Source organism: Lissotriton vulgaris, unplaced genomic scaffold (assembly GCF_964263255.1).
Source record: "Lissotriton vulgaris unplaced genomic scaffold, aLisVul1.2 SCAFFOLD_10889, whole genome shotgun sequence".
NCBI lineage: Eukaryota > Metazoa > Chordata > Amphibia > Caudata > Salamandridae > Lissotriton > Lissotriton vulgaris.
The window spans coordinates 27106-40000 of NW_028252462.1; the positions used below are offsets into that span (position 1 = coordinate 27106).

The window sequence follows — 12895 nt, forward strand, 5'->3', positions numbered from 1 at the left end:
GTACTGAAGCTGAGCGAAGAAAGCTAAGAGGCCCAAAACCAGTGCTCCTAGAGCCTACGGCCATACCACCCTGAAAGCACCTGATCTCGTCCGATCTCAGAAGTTAAGCAGGGTCGGGCCTGGTTAGTACCTGGATGGGAGACCGCCTGGGAATACCAGGTGCTGTAGGCTTTTTTTTTTCAGAGTGGTTTGCTTGCTTGTACTGAAGCTGAGCGAAGAAAGCTAAGAGGCCCAAAACCAGTGCTCCTAGAGCCTACGGCCATACCACCCTGAAAGCACCTGATCTCGTCCGATCTCAGAAGTTAAGCAGGGTCGGGCCTGGTTAGTACCTGGATGGGAGACCGCCTGGGAATACCAGGTGCTGTAGGCTTTTTTTTTTCAGAGTGGTTTGCTTGCTTGTACTGAAGCTGAGCGAAGAAAGCTAAGAGGCCCAAAACCAGTGCTCCTAGAGCCTACGGCCATACCACCCTGAAAGCACCTGATCTCGTCCGATCTCAGAAGTTAAGCAGGGTCGGGCCTGGTTAGTACCTGGATGGGAGACCGCCTGGGAATACCAGGTGCTGTAGGCTTTTTTTTTTCAGAGTGGTTTGCTTGCTTGTACTGAAGCTGAGCGAAGAAAGCTAAGAGGCCCAAAACCAGTGCTCCTAGAGCCTACGGCCATACCACCCTGAAAGCACCTGATCTCGTCCGATCTCAGAAGTTAAGCAGGGTCGGGCCTGGTTAGTACCTGGATGGGAGACCGCCTGGGAATACCAGGTGCTGTAGGCTTTTTTTTTTCAGAGTGGTTTGCTTGCTTGTACTGAAGCTGAGCGAAGAAAGCTAAGAGGCCCAAAACCAGTGCTCCTAGAGCCTACGGCCATACCACCCTGAAAGCACCTGATCTCGTCCGATCTCAGAAGTTAAGCAGGGTCGGGCCTGGTTAGTACCTGGATGGGAGACCGCCTGGGAATACCAGGTGCTGTAGGCTTTTTTTTTTCAGAGTGGTTTGCTTGCTTGTACTGAAGCTGAGCGAAGAAAGCTAAGAGGCCCAAAACCAGTGCTCCTAGAGCCTACGGCCATACCACCCTGAAAGCACCTGATCTCGTCCGATCTCAGAAGTTAAGCAGGGTCGGGCCTGGTTAGTACCTGGATGGGAGACCGCCTGGGAATACCAGGTGCTGTAGGCTTTTTTTTTTCAGAGTGGTTTGCTTGCTTGTACTGAAGCTGAGCGAAGAAAGCTAAGAGGCCCAAAACCAGTGCTCCTAGAGCCTACGGCCATACCACCCTGAAAGCACCTGATCTCGTCCGATCTCAGAAGTTAAGCAGGGTCGGGCCTGGTTAGTACCTGGATGGGAGACCGCCTGGGAATACCAGGTGCTGTAGGCTTTTTTTTTTCAGAGTGGTTTGCTTGCTTGTACTGAAGCTGAGCGAAGAAAGCTAAGAGGCCCAAAACCAGTGCTCCTAGAGCCTACGGCCATACCACCCTGAAAGCACCTGATCTCGTCCGATCTCAGAAGTTAAGCAGGGTCGGGCCTGGTTAGTACCTGGATGGGAGACCGCCTGGGAATACCAGGTGCTGTAGGCTTTTTTTTTTCAGAGTGGTTTGCTTGCTTGTACTGAAGCTGAGCGAAGAAAGCTAAGAGGCCCAAAACCAGTGCTCCTAGAGCCTACGGCCATACCACCCTGAAAGCACCTGATCTCGTCCGATCTCAGAAGTTAAGCAGGGTCGGGCCTGGTTAGTACCTGGATGGGAGACCGCCTGGGAATACCAGGTGCTGTAGGCTTTTTTTTTTCAGAGTGGTTTGCTTGCTTGTACTGAAGCTGAGCGAAGAAAGCTAAGAGGCCCAAAACCAGTGCTCCTAGAGCCTACGGCCATACCACCCTGAAAGCACCTGATCTCGTCCGATCTCAGAAGTTAAGCAGGGTCGGGCCTGGTTAGTACCTGGATGGGAGACCGCCTGGGAATACCAGGTGCTGTAGGCTTTTTTTTTTCAGAGTGGTTTGCTTGCTTGTACTGAAGCTGAGCGAAGAAAGCTAAGAGGCCCAAAACCAGTGCTCCTAGAGCCTACGGCCATACCACCCTGAAAGCACCTGATCTCGTCCGATCTCAGAAGTTAAGCAGGGTCGGGCCTGGTTAGTACCTGGATGGGAGACCGCCTGGGAATACCAGGTGCTGTAGGCTTTTTTTTTTCAGAGTGGTTTGCTTGCTTGTACTGAAGCTGAGCGAAGAAAGCTAAGAGGCCCAAAACCAGTGCTCCTAGAGCCTACGGCCATACCACCCTGAAAGCACCTGATCTCGTCCGATCTCAGAAGTTAAGCAGGGTCGGGCCTGGTTAGTACCTGGATGGGAGACCGCCTGGGAATACCAGGTGCTGTAGGCTTTTTTTTTTCAGAGTGGTTTGCTTGCTTGTACTGAAGCTGAGCGAAGAAAGCTAAGAGGCCCAAAACCAGTGCTCCTAGAGCCTACGGCCATACCACCCTGAAAGCACCTGATCTCGTCCGATCTCAGAAGTTAAGCAGGGTCGGGCCTGGTTAGTACCTGGATGGGAGACCGCCTGGGAATACCAGGTGCTGTAGGCTTTTTTTTTTCAGAGTGGTTTGCTTGCTTGTACTGAAGCTGAGCGAAGAAAGCTAAGAGGCCCAAAACCAGTGCTCCTAGAGCCTACGGCCATACCACCCTGAAAGCACCTGATCTCGTCCGATCTCAGAAGTTAAGCAGGGTCGGGCCTGGTTAGTACCTGGATGGGAGACCGCCTGGGAATACCAGGTGCTGTAGGCTTTTTTTTTTCAGAGTGGTTTGCTTGCTTGTACTGAAGCTGAGCGAAGAAAGCTAAGAGGCCCAAAACCAGTGCTCCTAGAGCCTACGGCCATACCACCCTGAAAGCACCTGATCTCGTCCGATCTCAGAAGTTAAGCAGGGTCGGGCCTGGTTAGTACCTGGATGGGAGACCGCCTGGGAATACCAGGTGCTGTAGGCTTTTTTTTTTCAGAGTGGTTTGCTTGCTTGTACTGAAGCTGAGCGAAGAAAGCTAAGAGGCCCAAAACCAGTGCTCCTAGAGCCTACGGCCATACCACCCTGAAAGCACCTGATCTCGTCCGATCTCAGAAGTTAAGCAGGGTCGGGCCTGGTTAGTACCTGGATGGGAGACCGCCTGGGAATACCAGGTGCTGTAGGCTTTTTTTTTTCAGAGTGGTTTGCTTGCTTGTACTGAAGCTGAGCGAAGAAAGCTAAGAGGCCCAAAACCAGTGCTCCTAGAGCCTACGGCCATACCACCCTGAAAGCACCTGATCTCGTCCGATCTCAGAAGTTAAGCAGGGTCGGGCCTGGTTAGTACCTGGATGGGAGACCGCCTGGGAATACCAGGTGCTGTAGGCTTTTTTTTTTCAGAGTGGTTTGCTTGCTTGTACTGAAGCTGAGCGAAGAAAGCTAAGAGGCCCAAAACCAGTGCTCCTAGAGCCTACGGCCATACCACCCTGAAAGCACCTGATCTCGTCCGATCTCAGAAGTTAAGCAGGGTCGGGCCTGGTTAGTACCTGGATGGGAGACCGCCTGGGAATACCAGGTGCTGTAGGCTTTTTTTTTTCAGAGTGGTTTGCTTGCTTGTACTGAAGCTGAGCGAAGAAAGCTAAGAGGCCCAAAACCAGTGCTCCTAGAGCCTACGGCCATACCACCCTGAAAGCACCTGATCTCGTCCGATCTCAGAAGTTAAGCAGGGTCGGGCCTGGTTAGTACCTGGATGGGAGACCGCCTGGGAATACCAGGTGCTGTAGGCTTTTTTTTTTCAGAGTGGTTTGCTTGCTTGTACTGAAGCTGAGCGAAGAAAGCTAAGAGGCCCAAAACCAGTGCTCCTAGAGCCTACGGCCATACCACCCTGAAAGCACCTGATCTCGTCCGATCTCAGAAGTTAAGCAGGGTCGGGCCTGGTTAGTACCTGGATGGGAGACCGCCTGGGAATACCAGGTGCTGTAGGCTTTTTTTTTTCAGAGTGGTTTGCTTGCTTGTACTGAAGCTGAGCGAAGAAAGCTAAGAGGCCCAAAACCAGTGCTCCTAGAGCCTACGGCCATACCACCCTGAAAGCACCTGATCTCGTCCGATCTCAGAAGTTAAGCAGGGTCGGGCCTGGTTAGTACCTGGATGGGAGACCGCCTGGGAATACCAGGTGCTGTAGGCTTTTTTTTTTCAGAGTGGTTTGCTTGCTTGTACTGAAGCTGAGCGAAGAAAGCTAAGAGGCCCAAAACCAGTGCTCCTAGAGCCTACGGCCATACCACCCTGAAAGCACCTGATCTCGTCCGATCTCAGAAGTTAAGCAGGGTCGGCCTGGTTAGTACCTGGATGGGAGACCGCCTGGGAATACCAGGTGCTGTAGCTTTTTTTTTTCAGAGTGGTTTGCTTGCTTGTACTGAAGCTGAGCGAAGAAAGCTAAGAGGCCCAAAACCAGTGCTCCTAGAGCCTACGGCCATACCACCCTGAAAGCACCTGATCTCGTCCGATCTCAGAAGTTAAGCAGGGTCGGGCCTGGTTAGTACCTGGATGGGAGACCGCCTGGGAATACCAGGTGCTGTAGGCTTTTTTTTTTCAGAGTGGTTTGCTTGCTTGTACTGAAGCTGAGCGAAGAAAGCTAAGAGGCCCAAAACCAGTGCTCCTAGAGCCTACGGCCATACCACCCTGAAAGCACCTGATCTCGTCCGATCTCAGAAGTTAAGCAGGGTCGGGCCTGGTTAGTACCTGGATGGGAGACCGCCTGGGAATACCAGGTGCTGTAGGCTTTTTTTTTTCAGAGTGGTTTGCTTGCTTGTACTGAAGCTGAGCGAAGAAAGCTAAGAGGCCCAAAACCAGTGCTCCTAGAGCCTACGGCCATACCACCCTGAAAGCACCTGATCTCGTCCGATCTCAGAAGTTAAGCAGGGGTCGGGCCTGGTTAGTACCTGGATGGGAGACCGCCTGGGAATACCAGGTGCTGTAGGCTTTTTTTTTTCAGAGTGGTTTGCTTGCTTGTACTGAAGCTGAGCGAAGAAAGCTAAGAGGCCCAAAACCAGTGCTCCTAGAGCCTACGGCCATACCACCCTGAAAGCACCTGATCTCGTCCGATCTCAGAAGTTAAGCAGGGTCGGGCCTGGTTAGTACCTGGATGGGAGACCGCCTGGGAATACCAGGTGCTGTAGGCTTTTTTTTTTCAGAGTGGTTTGCTTGCTTGTACTGAAGCTGAGCGAAGAAAGCTAAGAGGCCCAAAACCAGTGCTCCTAGAGCCTACGGCCATACCACCCTGAAAGCACCTGATCTCGTCCGATCTCAGAAGTTAAGCAGGGTCGGGCCTGGTTAGTACCTGGATGGGAGACCGCCTGGGAATACCAGGTGCTGTAGGCTTTTTTTTTTCAGAGTGGTTTGCTTGCTTGTACTGAAGCTGAGCGAAGAAAGCTAAGAGGCCCAAAACCAGTGCTCCTAGAGCCTACGGCCATACCACCCTGAAAGCACCTGATCTCGTCCGATCTCAGAAGTTAAGCAGGGTCGGGCCTGGTTAGTACCTGGATGGGAGACCGCCTGGGAATACCAGGTGCTGTAGGCTTTTTTTTTTCAGAGTGGTTTGCTTGCTTGTACTGAAGCTGAGCGAAGAAAGCTAAGAGGCCCAAAACCAGTGCTCCTAGAGCCTACGGCCATACCACCCTGAAAGCACCTGATCTCGTCCGATCTCAGAAGTTAAGCAGGGTCGGGCCTGGTTAGTACCTGGATGGGAGACCGCCTGGGAATACCAGGTGCTGTAGGCTTTTTTTTTTCAGAGTGGTTTGCTTGCTTGTACTGAAGCTGAGCGAAGAAAGCTAAGAGGCCCAAAACCAGTGCTCCTAGAGCCTACGGCCATACCACCCTGAAAGCACCTGATCTCGTCCGATCTCAGAAGTTAAGCAGGGTCAGGCCTGGTTAGTACCTGGATGGGAGACCGCCTGGGAATACCAGGTGCTGTAGGCTTTTTTTTTTCAGAGTGGTTTGCTTGCTTGTACTGAAGCTGAGCGAAGAAAGCTAAGAGGCCCAAAACCAGTGCTCCTAGAGCCTACGGCCATACCACCCTGAAAGCACCTGATCTCGTCCGATCTCAGAAGTTAAGCAGGGTCGGGCCTGGTTAGTACCTGGATGGGAGACCGCCTGGGAATACCAGGTGCTGTAGGCTTTTTTTTTTCAGAGTGGTTTGCTTGCTTGTACTGAAGCTGAGCGAAGAAAGCTAAGAGGCCCAAAACCAGTGCTCCTAGAGCCTACGGCCATACCACCCTGAAAGCACCTGATCTCGTCCGATCTCAGAAGTTAAGCAGGGTCGGGCCTGGTTAGTACCTGGATGGGAGGGACGAGATCAGGTGCTTTCAGGGTGGTATGGCCGTAGGCTCTAGGAGCACTGGTTTTGGGCCTCTTAGCTTTCTTCGCTCAGCTTCAGTACAAGCAAGCAAACCACTCTGAAAAAAAAAAGCCTACAGCACCTGGTATTCCCAGGCGGTCTCCCATCCAGGTACTAACCAGGCCCGACCCTGCTTAACTTTGAGATCGGACGAGATCAGGTGCTTTCAGGGTGGTATGGCCGTAGGCTCTAGGAGCACTGGTTTTGGGCCTCTTAGCTTTCTTCGCTCAGCTTCAGTACAAGCAAGCAAACCACTCTGAAAAAAAAAAGCCTACAGCACCTGGTATTCCCAGGCGGTCTCCCATCCAGGTACTAACCAGGCCCGACCCTGCTTAACTTCTGAGATCGGACGAGATCAGGTGCTTTCAGGGTGGTATGGCCGTAGGCTCTAGGAGCACTGGTTTTGGGCCTCTTAGCTTTCTTCGCTCAGCTTCAGTACAAGCAAGCAAACCACTCTGAAAAAAAAAAGCCTACAGCACCTGGTATTCCCAGGCGGTCTCCCATCCAGGTACTAACCAGGCCCGACCCTGCTTAACTTCTGAGATCGGACGAGATCAGGTGCTTTCAGGGTGGTATGGCCGTAGGCTCTAGGAGCACTGGTTTTGGGCCTCTTAGCTTTCTTCGCTCAGCTTCAGTACAAGCAAGCAAACCACTCTGAAAAAAAAAAGCCTACAGCACCTGGTATTCCCAGGCGGTCTCCCATCCAGGTACTAACCAGGCCCGACCCTGCTTAACTTCTGAGATCGGACGAGATCAGGTGCTTTCAGGGTGGTATGGCCGTAGGCTCTAGGAGCACTGGTTTTGGGCCTCTTAGCTTTCTTCGCTCAGCTTCAGTACAAGCAAGCAAACCACTCTGAAAAAAAAAAGCCTACAGCACCTGGTATTCCCAGGCGGTCTCCCATCCAGGTACTAACCAGGCCCGACCCTGCTTAACTTCTGAGATCGGACGAGATCAGGTGCTTTCAGGGTGGTATGGCCGTAGGCTCTAGGAGCACTGGTTTTGGGCCTCTTAGCTTTCTTCGCTCAGCTTCAGTACAAGCAAGCAAACCACTCTGAAAAAAAAAAGCCTACAGCACCTGGTATTCCCAGGCGGTCTCCCATCCAGGTACTAACCAGGCCCGACCCTGCTTAACTTCTGAGATCGGACGAGATCAGGTGCTTTCAGGGTGGTATGGCCGTAGGCTCTAGGAGCACTGGTTTTGGGCCTCTTAGCTTTCTTCGCTCAGCTTCAGTACAAGCAAGCAAACCACTCTGAAAAAAAAAAGCCTACAGCACCTGGTATTCCCAGGCGGTCTCCCATCCAGGTACTAACCAGGCCCGACCCTGCTTAACTTCTGAGATCGGACGAGATCAGGTGCTTTCAGGGTGGTATGGCCGTAGGCTCTAGGAGCACTGGTTTTGGGCCTCTTAGCTTTCTTCGCTCAGCTTCAGTACAAGCAAGCAAACCACTCTGAAAAAAAAAAGCCTACAGCACCTGGTATTCCCAGGCGGTCTCCCATCCAGGTACTAACCAGGCCCGACCCTGCTTAACTTCTGAGATCGGACGAGATCAGGTGCTTTCAGGGTGGTATGGCCGTAGGCTCTAGGAGCACTGGTTTTGGGCCTCTTAGCTTTCTTCGCTCAGCTTCAGTACAAGCAAGCAAACCACTCTGAAAAAAAAAAGCCTACAGCACCTGGTATTCCCAGGCGGTCTCCCATCCAGGTACTAACCAGGCCCGACCCTGCTTAACTTCTGAGATCGGACGAGATCAGGTGCTTTCAGGGTGGTATGGCCGTAGGCTCTAGGAGCACTGGTTTTGGGCCTCTTAGCTTTCTTCGCTCAGCTTCAGTACAAGCAAGCAAACCACTCTGAAAAAAAAAAGCCTACAGCACCTGGTATTCCCAGGCGGTCTCCCATCCAGGTACTAACCAGGCCCGACCCTGCTTAACTTCTGAGATCGGACGAGATCAGGTGCTTTCAGGGTGGTATGGCCGTAGGCTCTAGGAGCACTGGTTTTGGGCCTCTTAGCTTTCTTCGCTCAGCTTCAGTACAAGCAAGCAAACCACTCTGAAAAAAAAAAGCCTACAGCACCTGGTATTCCCAGGCGGTCTCCCATCCAGGTACTAACCAGGCCCGACCCTGCTTAACTTCTGAGATCGGACGAGATCAGGTGCTTTCAGGGTGGTATGGCCGTAGGCTCTAGGAGCACTGGTTTTGGGCCTCTTAGCTTTCTTCGCTCAGCTTCAGTACAAGCAAGCAAACCACTCTGAAAAAAAAAAGCCTACAGCACCTGGTATTCCCAGGCGGTCTCCCATCCAGGTACTAACCAGGCCCGACCCTGCTTAACTTCTGAGATCGGACGAGATCAGGTGCTTTCAGGGTGGTATGGCCGTAGGCTCTAGGAGCACTGGTTTTGGGCCTCTTAGCTTTCTTCGCTCAGCTTCAGTACAAGCAAGCAAACCACTCTGAAAAAAAAAAGCCTACAGCACCTGGTATTCCCAGGCGGTCTCCCATCCAGGTACTAACCAGGCCCGACCCTGCTTAACTTCTGAGATCGGACGAGATCAGGTGCTTTCAGGGTGGTATGGCCGTAGGCTCTAGGAGCACTGGTTTTGGGCCTCTTAGCTTTCTTCGCTCAGCTTCAGTACAAGCAAGCAAACCACTCTGAAAAAAAAAAGCCTACAGCACCTGGTATTCCCAGGCGGTCTCCCATCCAGGTACTAACCAGGCCCGACCCTGCTTAACTTCTGAGATCGGACGAGATCAGGTGCTTTCAGGGTGGTATGGCCGTAGGCTCTAGGAGCACTGGTTTTGGGCCTCTTAGCTTTCTTCGCTCAGCTTCAGTACAAGCAAGCAAACCACTCTGAAAAAAAAAAGCCTACAGCACCTGGTATTCCCAGGCGGTCTCCCATCCAGGTACTAACCAGGCCCGACCCTGCTTAACTTCTGAGATCGGACGAGATCAGGTGCTTTCAGGGTGGTATGGCCGTAGGCTCTAGGAGCACTGGTTTTGGGCCTCTTAGCTTTCTTCGCTCAGCTTCAGTACAAGCAAGCAAACCACTCTGAAAAAAAAAAGCCTACAGCACCTGGTATTCCCAGGCGGTCTCCCATCCAGGTACTAACCAGGCCCGACCCTGCTTAACTTCTGAGATCGGACGAGATCAGGTGCTTTCAGGGTGGTATGGCCGTAGGCTCTAGGAGCACTGGTTTTGGGCCTCTTAGCTTTCTTCGCTCAGCTTCAGTACAAGCAAGCAAACCACTCTGAAAAAAAAAAGCCTACAGCACCTGGTATTCCCAGGCGGTCTCCCATCCAGGTACTAACCAGGCCCGACCCTGCTTAACTTCTGAGATCGGACGAGATCAGGTGCTTTCAGGGTGGTATGGCCGTAGGCTCTAGGAGCACTGGTTTTGGGCCTCTTAGCTTTCTTCGCTCAGCTTCAGTACAAGCAAGCAAACCACTCTGAAAAAAAAAAGCCTACAGCACCTGGTATTCCCAGGCGGTCTCCCATCCAGGTACTAACCAGGCCCGACCCTGCTTAACTTCTGAGATCGGACGAGATCAGGTGCTTTCAGGGTGGTATGGCCGTAGGCTCTAGGAGCACTGGTTTTGGGCCTCTTAGCTTTCTTCGCTCAGCTTCAGTACAAGCAAGCAAACCACTCTGAAAAAAAAAAGCCTACAGCACCTGGTATTCCCAGGCGGTCTCCCATCCAGGTACTAACCAGGCCCGACCCTGCTTAACTTCTGAGATCGGACGAGATCAGGTGCTTTCAGGGTGGTATGGCCGTAGGCTCTAGGAGCACTGGTTTTGGGCCTCTTAGCTTTCTTCGCTCAGCTTCAGTACAAGCAAGCAAACCACTCTGAAAAAAAAAAGCCTACAGCACCTGGTATTCCCAGGCGGTCTCCCATCCAGGTACTAACCAGGCCCGACCCTGCTTAACTTCTGAGATCGGACGAGATCAGGTGCTTTCAGGGTGGTATGGCCGTAGGCTCTAGGAGCACTGGTTTTGGGCCTCTTAGCTTTCTTCGCTCAGCTTCAGTACAAGCAAGCAAACCACTCTGAAAAAAAAAAGCCTACAGCACCTGGTATTCCCAGGCGGTCTCCCATCCAGGTACTAACCAGGCCCGACCCTGCTTAACTTCTGAGATCGGACGAGATCAGGTGCTTTCAGGGTGGTATGGCCGTAGGCTCTAGGAGCACTGGTTTTGGGCCTCTTAGCTTTCTTCGCTCAGCTTCAGTACAAGCAAGCAAACCACTCTGAAAAAAAAAAGCCTACAGCACCTGGTATTCCCAGGCGGTCTCCCATCCAGGTACTAACCAGGCCCGACCCTGCTTAACTTCTGAGATCGGACGAGATCAGGTGCTTTCAGGGTGGTATGGCCGTAGGCTCTAGGAGCACTGGTTTTGGGCCTCTTAGCTTTCTTCGCTCAGCTTCAGTACAAGCAAGCAAACCACTCTGAAAAAAAAAAGCCTACAGCACCTGGTATTCCCAGGCGGTCTCCCATCCAGGTACTAACCAGGCCCGACCCTGCTTAACTTCTGAGATCGGACGAGATCAGGTGCTTTCAGGGTGGTATGGCCGTAGGCTCTAGGAGCACTGGTTTTGGGCCTCTTAGCTTTCTTCGCTCAGCTTCAGTACAAGCAAGCAAACCACTCTGAAAAAAAAAAGCCTACAGCACCTGGTATTCCCAGGCGGTCTCCCATCCAGGTACTAACCAGGCCCGACCCTGCTTAACTTCTGAGATCGGACGAGATCAGGTGCTTTCAGGGTGGTATGGCCGTAGGCTCTAGGAGCACTGGTTTTGGGCCTCTTAGCTTTCTTCGCTCAGCTTCAGTACAAGCAAGCAAACCACTCTGAAAAAAAAAAGCCTACAGCACCTGGTATTCCCAGGCGGTCTCCCATCCAGGTACTAACCAGGCCCGACCCTGCTTAACTTCTGAGATCGGACGAGATCAGGTGCTTTCAGGGTGGTATGGCCGTAGGCTCTAGGAGCACTGGTTTTGGGCCTCTTAGCTTTCTTCGCTCAGCTTCAGTACAAGCAAGCAAACCACTCTGAAAAAAAAAGCCTACAGCACCTGGTATTCCCAGGCGGTCTCCCATCCAGGTACTAACCAGGCCCGACCCTGCTTAACTTCTGAGATCGGACGAGATCAGGTGCTTTCAGGGTGGTATGGCCGTAGGCTCTAGGAGCACTGGTTTTGGGCCTCTTAGCTTTCTTCGCTCAGCTTCAGTACAAGCAAGCAAACCACTCTGAAAAAAAAAGCCTACAGCACCTGGTATTCCCAGGCGGTCTCCCATCCAGGTACTAACCAGGCCCGACCCTGCTTAACTTCTGAGATCGGACGAGATCAGGTGCTTTCAGGGTGGTATGGCCGTAGGCTCTAGGAGCACTGGTTTTGGGCCTCTTAGCTTTCTTCGCTCAGCTTCAGTACAAGCAAGCAAACCACTCTGAAAAAAAAAGCCTACAGCACCTGGTATTCCCAGGCGGTCTCCCATCCAGGTACTAACCAGGCCCGACCCTGCTTAACTTCTGAGATCGGACGAGATCAGGTGCTTTCAGGGTGGTATGGCCGTAGGCTCTAGGAGCACTGGTTTTGGGCCTCTTAGCTTTCTTCGCTCAGCTTCAGTACAAGCAAGCAAACCACTCTGAAAAAAAAAAGCCTACAGCACCTGGTATTCCCAGGCGGTCTCCCATCCAGGTACTAACCAGGCCCGACCCTGCTTAACTTCTGAGATCGGACGAGATCAGGTGCTTTCAGGGTGGTATGGCCGTAGGCTCTAGGAGCACTGGTTTTGGGCCTCTTAGCTTTCTTCGCTCAGCTTCAGTACAAGCAAGCAAACCACTCTGAAAAAAAAAGCCTACAGCACCTGGTATTCCCAGGCGGTCTCCCATCCAGGTACTAACCAGGCCCGACCCTGCTTAACTTCTGAGATCGGACGAGATCAGGTGCTTTCAGGGTGGTATGGCCGTAGGCTCTAGGAGCACTGGTTTTGGGCCTCTTAGCTTTCTTCGCTCAGCTTCAGTACAAGCAAGCAAACCACTCTGAAAAAAAAAAGCCTACAGCACCTGGTATTCCCAGGCGGTCTCCCATCCAGGTACTAACCAGGCCCGACCCTGCTTAACTTCTGAGATCGGACGAGATCAGGTGCTTTCAGGGTGGTATGGCCGTAGGCTCTAGGAGCACTGGTTTTGGGCCTCTTAGCTTTCTTCGCTCAGCTTCAGTACAAGCAAGCAAACCACTCTGAAAAAAAAAGCCTACAGCACCTGGTATTCCCAGGCGGTCTCCCATCCAGGTACTAACCAGGCCCGACCCTGCTTAACTTCTGAGATCGGACGAGATCAGGTGCTTTCAGGGTGGTATGGCCGTAGGCTCTAGGAGCACTGGTTTTGGGCCTCTTAGCTTTCTTCGCTCAGCTTCAGTACAAGCAAGCAAACCACTCTGAAAAAAAAAGCCTACAGCACCTGGTATTCCCAGGCGGTCTCCCATCCAGGTACTAACCAGGCCCGACCCTGCTTAACTTCTGAGATCGGACGAGATCAGGTGCTTTCAGGGTG

The 12895-nt window shown here is 52.3% G+C and overlaps 64 non-coding genes across 64 annotated transcripts in view; 31 read left to right on the forward strand and 33 right to left on the reverse strand.

Moving 5' to 3' along the window:
* Positions 1–52: 52 nt before the first annotated feature.
* On the forward strand, positions 53–171 carry LOC147662444 (5S ribosomal RNA). The gene has a single exon (XR_015305619.1). It is a non-coding gene; the product is annotated as a 5S ribosomal RNA (ribosomal RNA).
* Positions 172–251: 80 nt separating this feature from the next.
* LOC147662445 (5S ribosomal RNA) lies at positions 252–370 on the forward strand. Its single transcript, XR_015305620.1, has one exon. It is a non-coding gene; the product is annotated as a 5S ribosomal RNA (ribosomal RNA).
* An 80-nt stretch (positions 371–450) lies between these two features.
* Positions 451–569, forward strand: LOC147662446 (5S ribosomal RNA). Its single transcript, XR_015305621.1, has one exon. It is a non-coding gene; the product is annotated as a 5S ribosomal RNA (ribosomal RNA).
* An 80-nt stretch (positions 570–649) lies between these two features.
* LOC147662447 (5S ribosomal RNA) lies at positions 650–768 on the forward strand. Its single transcript, XR_015305622.1, has one exon. It is a non-coding gene; the product is annotated as a 5S ribosomal RNA (ribosomal RNA).
* An 80-nt stretch (positions 769–848) lies between these two features.
* Positions 849–967, forward strand: LOC147662448 (5S ribosomal RNA). Its single transcript, XR_015305623.1, has one exon. It is a non-coding gene; the product is annotated as a 5S ribosomal RNA (ribosomal RNA).
* Positions 968–1047: 80 nt separating this feature from the next.
* Positions 1048–1166, forward strand: LOC147662449 (5S ribosomal RNA). The gene has a single exon (XR_015305624.1). It is a non-coding gene; the product is annotated as a 5S ribosomal RNA (ribosomal RNA).
* An 80-nt stretch (positions 1167–1246) lies between these two features.
* Positions 1247–1365, forward strand: LOC147662450 (5S ribosomal RNA). The gene has a single exon (XR_015305625.1). It is a non-coding gene; the product is annotated as a 5S ribosomal RNA (ribosomal RNA).
* An 80-nt stretch (positions 1366–1445) lies between these two features.
* On the forward strand, positions 1446–1564 carry LOC147662451 (5S ribosomal RNA). Its single transcript, XR_015305626.1, has one exon. It is a non-coding gene; the product is annotated as a 5S ribosomal RNA (ribosomal RNA).
* Positions 1565–1644: 80 nt separating this feature from the next.
* On the forward strand, positions 1645–1763 carry LOC147662452 (5S ribosomal RNA). Its single transcript, XR_015305627.1, has one exon. It is a non-coding gene; the product is annotated as a 5S ribosomal RNA (ribosomal RNA).
* Positions 1764–1843: 80 nt separating this feature from the next.
* Positions 1844–1962, forward strand: LOC147662453 (5S ribosomal RNA). Its single transcript, XR_015305629.1, has one exon. It is a non-coding gene; the product is annotated as a 5S ribosomal RNA (ribosomal RNA).
* Positions 1963–2042: 80 nt separating this feature from the next.
* LOC147662454 (5S ribosomal RNA) lies at positions 2043–2161 on the forward strand. The gene has a single exon (XR_015305630.1). It is a non-coding gene; the product is annotated as a 5S ribosomal RNA (ribosomal RNA).
* An 80-nt stretch (positions 2162–2241) lies between these two features.
* Positions 2242–2360, forward strand: LOC147662455 (5S ribosomal RNA). The gene has a single exon (XR_015305631.1). It is a non-coding gene; the product is annotated as a 5S ribosomal RNA (ribosomal RNA).
* An 80-nt stretch (positions 2361–2440) lies between these two features.
* Positions 2441–2559, forward strand: LOC147662456 (5S ribosomal RNA). The gene has a single exon (XR_015305632.1). It is a non-coding gene; the product is annotated as a 5S ribosomal RNA (ribosomal RNA).
* An 80-nt stretch (positions 2560–2639) lies between these two features.
* Positions 2640–2758, forward strand: LOC147662457 (5S ribosomal RNA). Its single transcript, XR_015305633.1, has one exon. It is a non-coding gene; the product is annotated as a 5S ribosomal RNA (ribosomal RNA).
* An 80-nt stretch (positions 2759–2838) lies between these two features.
* Positions 2839–2957, forward strand: LOC147662458 (5S ribosomal RNA). The gene has a single exon (XR_015305634.1). It is a non-coding gene; the product is annotated as a 5S ribosomal RNA (ribosomal RNA).
* Positions 2958–3037: 80 nt separating this feature from the next.
* Positions 3038–3156, forward strand: LOC147662459 (5S ribosomal RNA). Its single transcript, XR_015305635.1, has one exon. It is a non-coding gene; the product is annotated as a 5S ribosomal RNA (ribosomal RNA).
* Positions 3157–3236: 80 nt separating this feature from the next.
* LOC147662460 (5S ribosomal RNA) lies at positions 3237–3355 on the forward strand. The gene has a single exon (XR_015305636.1). It is a non-coding gene; the product is annotated as a 5S ribosomal RNA (ribosomal RNA).
* An 80-nt stretch (positions 3356–3435) lies between these two features.
* LOC147662461 (5S ribosomal RNA) lies at positions 3436–3554 on the forward strand. The gene has a single exon (XR_015305637.1). It is a non-coding gene; the product is annotated as a 5S ribosomal RNA (ribosomal RNA).
* Positions 3555–3634: 80 nt separating this feature from the next.
* LOC147662462 (5S ribosomal RNA) lies at positions 3635–3753 on the forward strand. The gene has a single exon (XR_015305638.1). It is a non-coding gene; the product is annotated as a 5S ribosomal RNA (ribosomal RNA).
* An 80-nt stretch (positions 3754–3833) lies between these two features.
* On the forward strand, positions 3834–3952 carry LOC147662463 (5S ribosomal RNA). Its single transcript, XR_015305640.1, has one exon. It is a non-coding gene; the product is annotated as a 5S ribosomal RNA (ribosomal RNA).
* An 80-nt stretch (positions 3953–4032) lies between these two features.
* Positions 4033–4151, forward strand: LOC147662464 (5S ribosomal RNA). Its single transcript, XR_015305641.1, has one exon. It is a non-coding gene; the product is annotated as a 5S ribosomal RNA (ribosomal RNA).
* An 80-nt stretch (positions 4152–4231) lies between these two features.
* On the forward strand, positions 4232–4349 carry LOC147662465 (5S ribosomal RNA). The gene has a single exon (XR_015305778.1). It is a non-coding gene; the product is annotated as a 5S ribosomal RNA (ribosomal RNA).
* Positions 4350–4428: 79 nt separating this feature from the next.
* On the forward strand, positions 4429–4547 carry LOC147662466 (5S ribosomal RNA). The gene has a single exon (XR_015305642.1). It is a non-coding gene; the product is annotated as a 5S ribosomal RNA (ribosomal RNA).
* An 80-nt stretch (positions 4548–4627) lies between these two features.
* Positions 4628–4746, forward strand: LOC147662467 (5S ribosomal RNA). The gene has a single exon (XR_015305643.1). It is a non-coding gene; the product is annotated as a 5S ribosomal RNA (ribosomal RNA).
* Positions 4747–4826: 80 nt separating this feature from the next.
* LOC147662468 (5S ribosomal RNA) lies at positions 4827–4946 on the forward strand. Its single transcript, XR_015305771.1, has one exon. It is a non-coding gene; the product is annotated as a 5S ribosomal RNA (ribosomal RNA).
* Positions 4947–5026: 80 nt separating this feature from the next.
* On the forward strand, positions 5027–5145 carry LOC147662469 (5S ribosomal RNA). Its single transcript, XR_015305644.1, has one exon. It is a non-coding gene; the product is annotated as a 5S ribosomal RNA (ribosomal RNA).
* An 80-nt stretch (positions 5146–5225) lies between these two features.
* Positions 5226–5344, forward strand: LOC147662470 (5S ribosomal RNA). The gene has a single exon (XR_015305645.1). It is a non-coding gene; the product is annotated as a 5S ribosomal RNA (ribosomal RNA).
* Positions 5345–5424: 80 nt separating this feature from the next.
* LOC147662471 (5S ribosomal RNA) lies at positions 5425–5543 on the forward strand. Its single transcript, XR_015305646.1, has one exon. It is a non-coding gene; the product is annotated as a 5S ribosomal RNA (ribosomal RNA).
* An 80-nt stretch (positions 5544–5623) lies between these two features.
* LOC147662472 (5S ribosomal RNA) lies at positions 5624–5742 on the forward strand. The gene has a single exon (XR_015305647.1). It is a non-coding gene; the product is annotated as a 5S ribosomal RNA (ribosomal RNA).
* Positions 5743–5822: 80 nt separating this feature from the next.
* LOC147662473 (5S ribosomal RNA) lies at positions 5823–5941 on the forward strand. Its single transcript, XR_015305758.1, has one exon. It is a non-coding gene; the product is annotated as a 5S ribosomal RNA (ribosomal RNA).
* An 80-nt stretch (positions 5942–6021) lies between these two features.
* LOC147662474 (5S ribosomal RNA) lies at positions 6022–6140 on the forward strand. The gene has a single exon (XR_015305648.1). It is a non-coding gene; the product is annotated as a 5S ribosomal RNA (ribosomal RNA).
* A 289-nt stretch (positions 6141–6429) lies between these two features.
* LOC147662475 (5S ribosomal RNA) lies at positions 6430–6547 on the reverse strand. Its single transcript, XR_015305777.1, has one exon. It is a non-coding gene; the product is annotated as a 5S ribosomal RNA (ribosomal RNA).
* An 80-nt stretch (positions 6548–6627) lies between these two features.
* Positions 6628–6746, reverse strand: LOC147662476 (5S ribosomal RNA). Its single transcript, XR_015305649.1, has one exon. It is a non-coding gene; the product is annotated as a 5S ribosomal RNA (ribosomal RNA).
* An 80-nt stretch (positions 6747–6826) lies between these two features.
* LOC147662477 (5S ribosomal RNA) lies at positions 6827–6945 on the reverse strand. The gene has a single exon (XR_015305651.1). It is a non-coding gene; the product is annotated as a 5S ribosomal RNA (ribosomal RNA).
* An 80-nt stretch (positions 6946–7025) lies between these two features.
* Positions 7026–7144, reverse strand: LOC147662478 (5S ribosomal RNA). Its single transcript, XR_015305652.1, has one exon. It is a non-coding gene; the product is annotated as a 5S ribosomal RNA (ribosomal RNA).
* Positions 7145–7224: 80 nt separating this feature from the next.
* Positions 7225–7343, reverse strand: LOC147662479 (5S ribosomal RNA). The gene has a single exon (XR_015305653.1). It is a non-coding gene; the product is annotated as a 5S ribosomal RNA (ribosomal RNA).
* An 80-nt stretch (positions 7344–7423) lies between these two features.
* On the reverse strand, positions 7424–7542 carry LOC147662480 (5S ribosomal RNA). The gene has a single exon (XR_015305654.1). It is a non-coding gene; the product is annotated as a 5S ribosomal RNA (ribosomal RNA).
* Positions 7543–7622: 80 nt separating this feature from the next.
* Positions 7623–7741, reverse strand: LOC147662481 (5S ribosomal RNA). The gene has a single exon (XR_015305655.1). It is a non-coding gene; the product is annotated as a 5S ribosomal RNA (ribosomal RNA).
* Positions 7742–7821: 80 nt separating this feature from the next.
* Positions 7822–7940, reverse strand: LOC147662482 (5S ribosomal RNA). Its single transcript, XR_015305657.1, has one exon. It is a non-coding gene; the product is annotated as a 5S ribosomal RNA (ribosomal RNA).
* An 80-nt stretch (positions 7941–8020) lies between these two features.
* LOC147662483 (5S ribosomal RNA) lies at positions 8021–8139 on the reverse strand. Its single transcript, XR_015305658.1, has one exon. It is a non-coding gene; the product is annotated as a 5S ribosomal RNA (ribosomal RNA).
* Positions 8140–8219: 80 nt separating this feature from the next.
* LOC147662484 (5S ribosomal RNA) lies at positions 8220–8338 on the reverse strand. Its single transcript, XR_015305659.1, has one exon. It is a non-coding gene; the product is annotated as a 5S ribosomal RNA (ribosomal RNA).
* An 80-nt stretch (positions 8339–8418) lies between these two features.
* On the reverse strand, positions 8419–8537 carry LOC147662485 (5S ribosomal RNA). Its single transcript, XR_015305660.1, has one exon. It is a non-coding gene; the product is annotated as a 5S ribosomal RNA (ribosomal RNA).
* An 80-nt stretch (positions 8538–8617) lies between these two features.
* On the reverse strand, positions 8618–8736 carry LOC147662486 (5S ribosomal RNA). Its single transcript, XR_015305661.1, has one exon. It is a non-coding gene; the product is annotated as a 5S ribosomal RNA (ribosomal RNA).
* An 80-nt stretch (positions 8737–8816) lies between these two features.
* Positions 8817–8935, reverse strand: LOC147662487 (5S ribosomal RNA). The gene has a single exon (XR_015305663.1). It is a non-coding gene; the product is annotated as a 5S ribosomal RNA (ribosomal RNA).
* An 80-nt stretch (positions 8936–9015) lies between these two features.
* Positions 9016–9134, reverse strand: LOC147662488 (5S ribosomal RNA). Its single transcript, XR_015305664.1, has one exon. It is a non-coding gene; the product is annotated as a 5S ribosomal RNA (ribosomal RNA).
* An 80-nt stretch (positions 9135–9214) lies between these two features.
* On the reverse strand, positions 9215–9333 carry LOC147662489 (5S ribosomal RNA). The gene has a single exon (XR_015305665.1). It is a non-coding gene; the product is annotated as a 5S ribosomal RNA (ribosomal RNA).
* An 80-nt stretch (positions 9334–9413) lies between these two features.
* On the reverse strand, positions 9414–9532 carry LOC147662490 (5S ribosomal RNA). Its single transcript, XR_015305666.1, has one exon. It is a non-coding gene; the product is annotated as a 5S ribosomal RNA (ribosomal RNA).
* An 80-nt stretch (positions 9533–9612) lies between these two features.
* LOC147662491 (5S ribosomal RNA) lies at positions 9613–9731 on the reverse strand. The gene has a single exon (XR_015305667.1). It is a non-coding gene; the product is annotated as a 5S ribosomal RNA (ribosomal RNA).
* An 80-nt stretch (positions 9732–9811) lies between these two features.
* Positions 9812–9930, reverse strand: LOC147662492 (5S ribosomal RNA). The gene has a single exon (XR_015305668.1). It is a non-coding gene; the product is annotated as a 5S ribosomal RNA (ribosomal RNA).
* An 80-nt stretch (positions 9931–10010) lies between these two features.
* LOC147662493 (5S ribosomal RNA) lies at positions 10011–10129 on the reverse strand. The gene has a single exon (XR_015305669.1). It is a non-coding gene; the product is annotated as a 5S ribosomal RNA (ribosomal RNA).
* Positions 10130–10209: 80 nt separating this feature from the next.
* LOC147662494 (5S ribosomal RNA) lies at positions 10210–10328 on the reverse strand. The gene has a single exon (XR_015305670.1). It is a non-coding gene; the product is annotated as a 5S ribosomal RNA (ribosomal RNA).
* An 80-nt stretch (positions 10329–10408) lies between these two features.
* LOC147662495 (5S ribosomal RNA) lies at positions 10409–10527 on the reverse strand. Its single transcript, XR_015305671.1, has one exon. It is a non-coding gene; the product is annotated as a 5S ribosomal RNA (ribosomal RNA).
* An 80-nt stretch (positions 10528–10607) lies between these two features.
* On the reverse strand, positions 10608–10726 carry LOC147662496 (5S ribosomal RNA). The gene has a single exon (XR_015305672.1). It is a non-coding gene; the product is annotated as a 5S ribosomal RNA (ribosomal RNA).
* An 80-nt stretch (positions 10727–10806) lies between these two features.
* Positions 10807–10925, reverse strand: LOC147662497 (5S ribosomal RNA). Its single transcript, XR_015305674.1, has one exon. It is a non-coding gene; the product is annotated as a 5S ribosomal RNA (ribosomal RNA).
* An 80-nt stretch (positions 10926–11005) lies between these two features.
* Positions 11006–11124, reverse strand: LOC147662498 (5S ribosomal RNA). The gene has a single exon (XR_015305675.1). It is a non-coding gene; the product is annotated as a 5S ribosomal RNA (ribosomal RNA).
* An 80-nt stretch (positions 11125–11204) lies between these two features.
* Positions 11205–11323, reverse strand: LOC147662499 (5S ribosomal RNA). Its single transcript, XR_015305676.1, has one exon. It is a non-coding gene; the product is annotated as a 5S ribosomal RNA (ribosomal RNA).
* Positions 11324–11402: 79 nt separating this feature from the next.
* On the reverse strand, positions 11403–11521 carry LOC147662500 (5S ribosomal RNA). The gene has a single exon (XR_015305677.1). It is a non-coding gene; the product is annotated as a 5S ribosomal RNA (ribosomal RNA).
* A 79-nt stretch (positions 11522–11600) lies between these two features.
* LOC147662501 (5S ribosomal RNA) lies at positions 11601–11719 on the reverse strand. Its single transcript, XR_015305678.1, has one exon. It is a non-coding gene; the product is annotated as a 5S ribosomal RNA (ribosomal RNA).
* Positions 11720–11798: 79 nt separating this feature from the next.
* Positions 11799–11917, reverse strand: LOC147662502 (5S ribosomal RNA). The gene has a single exon (XR_015305679.1). It is a non-coding gene; the product is annotated as a 5S ribosomal RNA (ribosomal RNA).
* Positions 11918–11997: 80 nt separating this feature from the next.
* LOC147662503 (5S ribosomal RNA) lies at positions 11998–12116 on the reverse strand. The gene has a single exon (XR_015305680.1). It is a non-coding gene; the product is annotated as a 5S ribosomal RNA (ribosomal RNA).
* Positions 12117–12195: 79 nt separating this feature from the next.
* LOC147662504 (5S ribosomal RNA) lies at positions 12196–12314 on the reverse strand. Its single transcript, XR_015305681.1, has one exon. It is a non-coding gene; the product is annotated as a 5S ribosomal RNA (ribosomal RNA).
* Positions 12315–12394: 80 nt separating this feature from the next.
* On the reverse strand, positions 12395–12513 carry LOC147662505 (5S ribosomal RNA). Its single transcript, XR_015305682.1, has one exon. It is a non-coding gene; the product is annotated as a 5S ribosomal RNA (ribosomal RNA).
* Positions 12514–12592: 79 nt separating this feature from the next.
* LOC147662506 (5S ribosomal RNA) lies at positions 12593–12711 on the reverse strand. The gene has a single exon (XR_015305683.1). It is a non-coding gene; the product is annotated as a 5S ribosomal RNA (ribosomal RNA).
* Positions 12712–12790: 79 nt separating this feature from the next.
* LOC147662507 (5S ribosomal RNA) overlaps positions 12791–12895 on the reverse strand; it is a 119-nt gene continuing 14 nt past the window's right edge. The window contains exon 1 of the ribosomal RNA XR_015305685.1: positions 12791–12895. This exon is cut by the window's right edge and continues 14 nt beyond it. This is a non-coding gene — a ribosomal RNA (5S ribosomal RNA).